A 7,401-nucleotide genomic window follows, 5' to 3' on the forward strand; every position below is an offset into this window, starting at 1 on the left:
GTCACCCCAGTTTACGGTACTTTTTAAACAGAACGCAGAAATTTGGATATAAATGATATCTGATTCCACCAATAACTTTTGGATAAGTCATTTTGGACACTTTCCGTCATGTCTTAAAGTTTGAAGATCTTACAATGTTATTTAAAGTTATAAGAAATTCAATTAAATTTCGGTTGCAAAACATAAACTTTTACCTTTGAAAAAAAAAATCTTTTAAATCTAAATTGATTTTCAAACCGTTATTGTTATTTTTTTATTTTTGAATTTGATACCGCCATTGTGTCTGAGAGGTAAGATTTTTCTTTTCCAGAGCAAACTACAAATTATAAAACTGAAAGGCACCTTGTAAAAAGAGGTTTTACTGTATAACAACTATAAATATTTTAAATTATTATGGATTCTGAAAAATATTGTTGATGCCCGTGGGAGTCGCTCAACCTGCATTCCTGTCACACATGAGGTCTGCACAGCTGATTCCACGTAGATTTTTCCCGCCAGTAATGACAGGAAACGTTGACAAACGGAATATGTGCCAAAATCATAAGTGGTTTTTAACATATGAAGGGAAATCATCGTGAACTGGAACTGCCGGTCGTTAGCCCGGGTAAAGTGGAAACGTTGAGATGATTGTTGTCCTCTGCTCTCATCTCGCAAAAAGCCATACAGAGAACCACGTCCCATTCAACCGGCTCCGTGGCTTAATGGTTACGGCTTCTGTCTCCCAAGCAGAAGGTTCAGGGATCAAATCCCGGTCGGTACCTTTGAAATTTGGAATCAGGAATTTGAATATGAATCAAAACTAAAATGAATCAGGTGGGATTCGAACTCACACCTTTGGATTGGTGGTGGTCTGGGACGCTAAGCAGTCGGCTATCAGAAGGTTTACAATCTAGCAGTGAATTGATCCGTAGTGTTGAAACATGTTATTTCTTCTTCTTATATCATTAAATACGCGCTGATCCCTGATTTGCCTGAGGGGATTGGAAGTCTAAATATAGATCGAGTTTCCTTCAGATGCTTGCTTCTATGTTTAGGCGGGGCCGAACAATGCCCAGCGACCTCGGAATTGGACCGCAAGGAGCTCTGTCATTCTGAAACGGGTCGTTGGAAGCAGCGCGAGGGCTATCACCACCTAATACCCGGGACTGAGATAAGCTGTATCAGCATTCGGCATGTACACAGTCTGATACAAATTATACTTTCCACTAATTTCGCTACCGGTTAGCGGGTATTGGATTGGACCACACACACACACACACATTCTGAAAAATATTGTTGATGTTTTTGAGCGTTTAAAATTTTCATCAATAAAGAAAGATGGATGTAATGCATAATTGATACATCTTGTAACTAAGGGACCATCCACAAACCATGTGGACACTTTTTTTGTAAATCCCCCCCCCCCCCCGTGGACAATTGTCCATAAAAAAATATTTTTTGTATGGAGCGTGGACAATCGCCATACCCCCCCCCCCCTAAAGCGTCCACGTGGTTTATGGATGGTCCCTAAACGAAACAAATCAAATTAAAAAAATCGTTTTTCTTACCAATTTTCATTTAACAATTAATAAAAAACTGCACAAATATTGGTAAAACATGGCGTTTGAACATCAAATCAAAATTTCATTTTTTTTAAAACAAAGTCCAAAAATCATTATTTTATTTAAATTTTTTGAACATTTTGAGTAATTTAAAAGTTTTTATTATGATGAATGATTGAATTATGATGTATTAGGATGATGCCTTGAAGTTTTGCATCATTTCCTGCATTGTTCTGTGAAATAGTTTTGATTATATTGACTACAATCCCATATAAGAGAGCCAAGGTACCCCAACGGAATCCGGAAAGTGTCCAGTAAAAATAGACCATATTTGTCCCCCATCTGACAGTAAAAAATATAGACAAATCTGGATCTTGCAACCGGGAGCATCAAAATTGGTCAATTCTACCAAAAGTTATGAAATTTTTAAGAAAAAATAAATGCCCCTAGCGTTTGAGTGTTAAAAGCAGAAGTTTTCAACCCTTGTATCGATAAGCCTTAGTTTTAAAATATGTTATTTTGGTTGAAAAAAAAAATAGACCGTTTCGTCATTCTGGAAAAACAGGAAAAGTAGCTTCACAAACAGTTGTTTACGCAACAAGTTGCAAAAAGAGGATTTTTTTCAGCACGAGTCGAACATTTATCCAACGAGGTTTACCGAGTTGGATAAATACAACGAGTGCTGAAAAAATAAACATTGCAACGAGTTGCTTACAACATTTTTTGCAATTCCGAAAAACGCTTTTTGAATGGAATTTTATGTCAAACATTCATGTGTTAAGTAAATTCACCGTTCAAAACAAAACAATATTGAAAAATGTTACTTTTTGCCTTTCTTACTAAAGAAAGGTATAGGTTTTACTTTAAGCCAGGACGTCATTTTCATCTTCGTAAATTTGTCGATTCAGCATGAATTTTCTTCGGAAAAATCGTCAAAAAATCACACTGCATCGATTTTAGACGCTCTATCGATTCACCTTGACAGAACTCGCCTATCTCCAACCCTCGAATTTTGAGAAAATAAATTCCGTGGAGTTCGAGTGATGTCCGTGTGTGGTAAATTTTTTGCCAAATTTTGTGTCGCGTAATCCTCGGCTCCCCTATTTTAGATTTTGATTGTTCCAAGTGCATTTGAAAGCTGGTGTGCTGAACAAGGGTCATTTTGAGACCGAATTTCGAAATATCCATCTGTTTTTGGATGCGGCCAGACTTTTCAACAAAATACACAGTTTTCAAATGAAAATATGGTCAAAATTTTTCATTTTCATTTCTTTTATTTATCTCAAAAATTGCATTTTTCGAGCTCTACAACCTCCCAAATTTTCATCCAGATCCATAATCTGGTTCTGGAGTTAGAGCCGTTTGATTAACCTACCAAAAGAAAAAAATCCCTAAAAAAAGGTAAAAGCCCACCTGGTGACCTTTGCCAACACTTTTCATTTCCGATTTTATCCGAAATTTCTTTCTACACTCATAGTACAGACCATGAGTGAGCATCTGAAACAAATTTGACGTCTATCGGCAATCCGGATCAATTTTTAGAGCGATTTACTTTTTGCCTTTCTTACTAAAGAAAGGTATAGGTTTTACTTTAAGCCAGGACGTCATTTTCATCTTCGTAAATATGTCGATTCAGCATGAATTTTCTTCGGAAAAATCGTCAAAAAATCACACTGCATCGATTTTAGACGCTCTATCGATTCACCTTGACAGAACTCGCCTATCTCCAACCCTCGAATTTTGAGAAAATAAATTCCGTGGAGTTCGAGTGATGTCCGTGTGTGGTAAATTTTCTGCCAAATTTTGTGTCGCGTAATCCTCGGCTCCCCTATTTTAGATTTTGATTGTTCCAAGTGCATTTGAAAGCTGGTGTGCTGAACAAGGGTCATTTTGAGACCGAATTTCGAAATATCCATCTGTTTTTGGATGCGGCCAGACTTTTCAACAAAATACACAGTTTTCAAATGAAAATATGGTCAAAATTTTTCATTTTCATTTCTTTTATTTATCTCAAAAATTGCATTTTTCGAGCTCTACAACCTCCCAAATTTTCATCCAGATCCATAATCTGGTTCTGGAGTTAGAGCCGTTTGATTAACCTACCAAAAGAAAAAAAATCCCTAAAAAAAGGTAAAAGCCCACCTGGTGACCTTTGCCAACACTTTTCATTTCCGATTTTATCCGAAATTTCTTTCTACACTCATAGTACAGACCATGAGTGAGCATCTGAAACAAATTTGACGTCTATCGGCAATCCGGATCAATTTTTAGAGCGATTTACTTTTTGCCTTTCTTACTAAAGAAAGGTATAGGTTTTACTTTAAGCCAGGACGTCATTTTCATCTTCGTAAATATGTCGATTCAGCATGAATTTTCTTCGGAAAAATCGTCAAAAAATCACACTGCATCGATTTTAGACGCTCTATCGATTCACCTTGACAGAACTCGCCTATCTCCAACCCTCGAATTTTGAGAAAATAAATTCCGTGGAGTTCGAGTGATGTCCGTGTGTGGTAAATTTTTTGCCAAATTTTGTGTCGCGTAATCCTCGGCTCCCCTATTTTAGATTTTGATTGTTCCAAGTGCATTTGAAAGCTGGTGTGCTGAACAAGGGTCATTTTGAGACCGAATTTCGAAATATCCATCTGTTTTTGGATGCGGCCAGACTTTTCAACAAAATACACAGTTTTCAAATGAAAATATGGTCAAAATTTTTCATTTTCATTTCTTTTATTTATCTCAAAAATTGCATTTTCGAGCTCTACAACCTCCCAAATTTTCATCCAGATCCATAATCTGGTTCTGGAGTTAGAGCCGTTTGATTAACCTACCAAAAGAAAAAAAATCCCTAAAAAAAGGTAAAAGCCCACCTGGTGACCTTTGCCAACACTTTTCATTTCCGATTTTATCCGAAATTTCTTTCTACACTCATAGTACAGACCATGAGTGAGCATCTGAAACAAATTTGACGTCTATCGGCAATCCCGATCAATTTTTAGAGCGATTTTTGCCTTTCTTACTAAAGAAAGGTATAGGTTTTACTTTAAGCCAGGACGTCATTTTCATCTTCGTAAATTTGTCGATTCAGCATGAATTTTCTTCGGAAAAATCGTCAAAAAATCACACTGCATCGATTTTAGACGCTCTATCGATTCACCTTGACAGAACTCGCCTATCTCCAACCCTCGAATTTTGAGAAAATAAATTCCGTGGAGTTCGAGTGATGTCCGTGTGTGGTAAATTTTTTGCCAAATTTTGTGTCGCGTAATCCTCGGCTTCCCTATTTTAGATTTTGATTGTTCCAAGTGCATTTGAAAGCTGGTGTGCTGAACAAGGGTCATTTTGAGACCGAATTTCGAAATATCCATCTGTTTTTGGATGCGGCCAGACTTTTCAACAAAATACACAGTTTTCAAATGAAAATATGGTCAAAATTTTTCATTTTCATTTCTTTTATTTATCTCAAAAATTGAATTTTTCGAGTTCTACAACCTCCCAAATTTTCATCCAGATCCATAATCTGGTTCTGGAGTTAGAGCCGTTTGATTAACCTACCAAAAGCAAAAAAATCCCTAAAAAAAGGTAAAAGCCCACCTGGTGACCTTTGCCAACACTTTTCATTTCCGATTTTATCCGAAATTTCTTTCTACACTCATAGTACAGACCATGAGTGAGCATCTGAAACAAATTTGACGTCTATCGGCAATCCGGATCAATTTTTAGAGCGATTTACTTTTTGCCTTTCTTACTAAAGAAAGGTATAGGTTTTACTTTAAGCCAGGACGTCATTTTCATCTTCGTAAATTTGTCGATTCAGCATGAATTTTCTTCGGAAAAATCGTCAAAAAATCCCACTGCATCGATTTTAGACGCTCTATCGATTCACCTTGACAGAACTCGCCTATCTCCAACCCTCGAATTTTGAGAAAATAAATTCCGTGGTGTTCGAGTGATGTCCGTGTGTGGTAAATTTTTTGCCAAATTTTGTGTCGCGTAATCCTCGGCTCCCCTATTTTAGATTTTGATTGTTCCAAGTGCATTTGAAAGCTGGTGTGCTGAACAAGGGTCATTTTGAGACCGAATTTCGAAATATCCATCTGTTTTTGGATGCGGCCAGACTTTTCAACAAAATACACAGTTTTCAAATGAAAATATGGTCAAAAATTTTCATTTTCATTTCTTTTATTTATCTCAAAAATTGCATTTTTCGAGCTCTACAACCTCCCAAATTTTCATCCAGATCCATAATCTGGTTCTGGAGTTAGAGCCGTTTGATTAACCTACCAAAAGCAAAAAAATCCCTAAAAAAAGGTAAAAGCCCACCTGGTGACCTTTGCCAACACTTTTCATTTCCGATTTTATCCGAAATTTCTTTCTACACTCATAGTACAGACCATGAGTGAGCATCTGAAACAAATTTGACGTCTATCGGCAATCCGGATCAATTTTTAGAGCGATTTACTTTTTGCCTTTCTTACTAAAGAAAGGTATAGGTTTTACTTTAAGCCAGGACGTCATTTTCATCTTCGTAAATATGTCGATTCAGCATGAATTTTCTTCGGAAAAATCGTCAAAAAATCACACTGCATCGATTTTAGACGCTCTATCGATTCACCTTGACAGAACTCGCCTATCTCCAACCCTCGAATTTTGAGAAAATAAATTCCGTGGAGTTCGAGTGATGTCCGTGTGTGGTAAATTTTCTGCCAAATTTTGTGACGCGTAATCCTCGGCTCCCCTATTTTAGATTTTGATTGTTCCAAGTGCATTTGAAAGCTGGTGTGCTGAACAAGGGTCATTTTGAGACCGAATTTCGAAATATCCATCTGTTTTTGGATGCGGCCAGACTTTTCAACAAAATACACAGTTTTCAAATGAAAATATGGTCAAAATTTTTCATTTTCATTTCTTTTATTTATCTCAAAAATTGCATTTTTCGAGCTCTACAACCTCCCAAATTTTCATCCAGATCCATAATCTGGTTCTGGAGTTAGAGCCGTTTGATTAACCTACCAAAAGAAAAAAAATCCCTAAAAAAAGGTAAAAGCCCACCTGGTGACCTTTGCCAACACTTTTCATTTCCGATTTTATCCGAAATTTCTTTCTACACTCATAGTACAGACCATGAGTGAGCATCTGAAACAAATTTGACGTCTATCGGCAATCCGGATCAATTTTTAGAGCGATTTACTTTTTGCCTTTCTTACTAAAGAAAGGTATAGGTTTTACTTTAAGCCAGGACGTCATTTTCATCTTCGTAAATATGTCGATTCAGCATGAATTTTCTTCGGAAAAATCGTCAAAAAATCACACTGCATCGATTTTAGACGCTCTATCGATTCACCTTGACAGAACTCGCCTATCTCCAACCCTCGAATTTTGAGAAAATAAATTCCGTGGAGTTCGAGTGATGTCCGTGTGTGGTAAATTTTTTGCCAAATTTTGTGTCGCGTAATCCTCGGCTCCCCTATTTTAGATTTTGATTGTTCCAAGTGCATTTGAAAGCTGGTGTGCTGAACAAGGGTCATTTTGAGACCGAATTTCGAAATATCCATCTGTTTTTGGATGCGGCCAGACTTTTCAACAAAATACACAGTTTTCAAATGAAAATATGGTCAAAATTTTTCATTTTCATTTCTTTTATTTATCTCAAAAATTGCATTTTCGAGCTCTACAACCTCCCAAATTTTCATCCAGATCCATAATCTGGTTCTGGAGTTAGAGCCGTTTGATTAACCTACCAAAAGAAAAAAAATCCCTAAAAAAAGGTAAAAGCCCACCTGGTGACCTTTGCCAACACTTTTCATTTCCGATTTTATCCGAAATTTCTTTCTACACTCATAGTACAGACCATGAGTGA

The sequence above is a fragment of the Culex pipiens genome, chromosome 3 (genome assembly GCF_016801865.2).
Source record: "Culex pipiens pallens isolate TS chromosome 3, TS_CPP_V2, whole genome shotgun sequence".
In the NCBI taxonomy this organism is placed as follows: domain Eukaryota; kingdom Metazoa; phylum Arthropoda; class Insecta; order Diptera; family Culicidae; genus Culex; species Culex pipiens.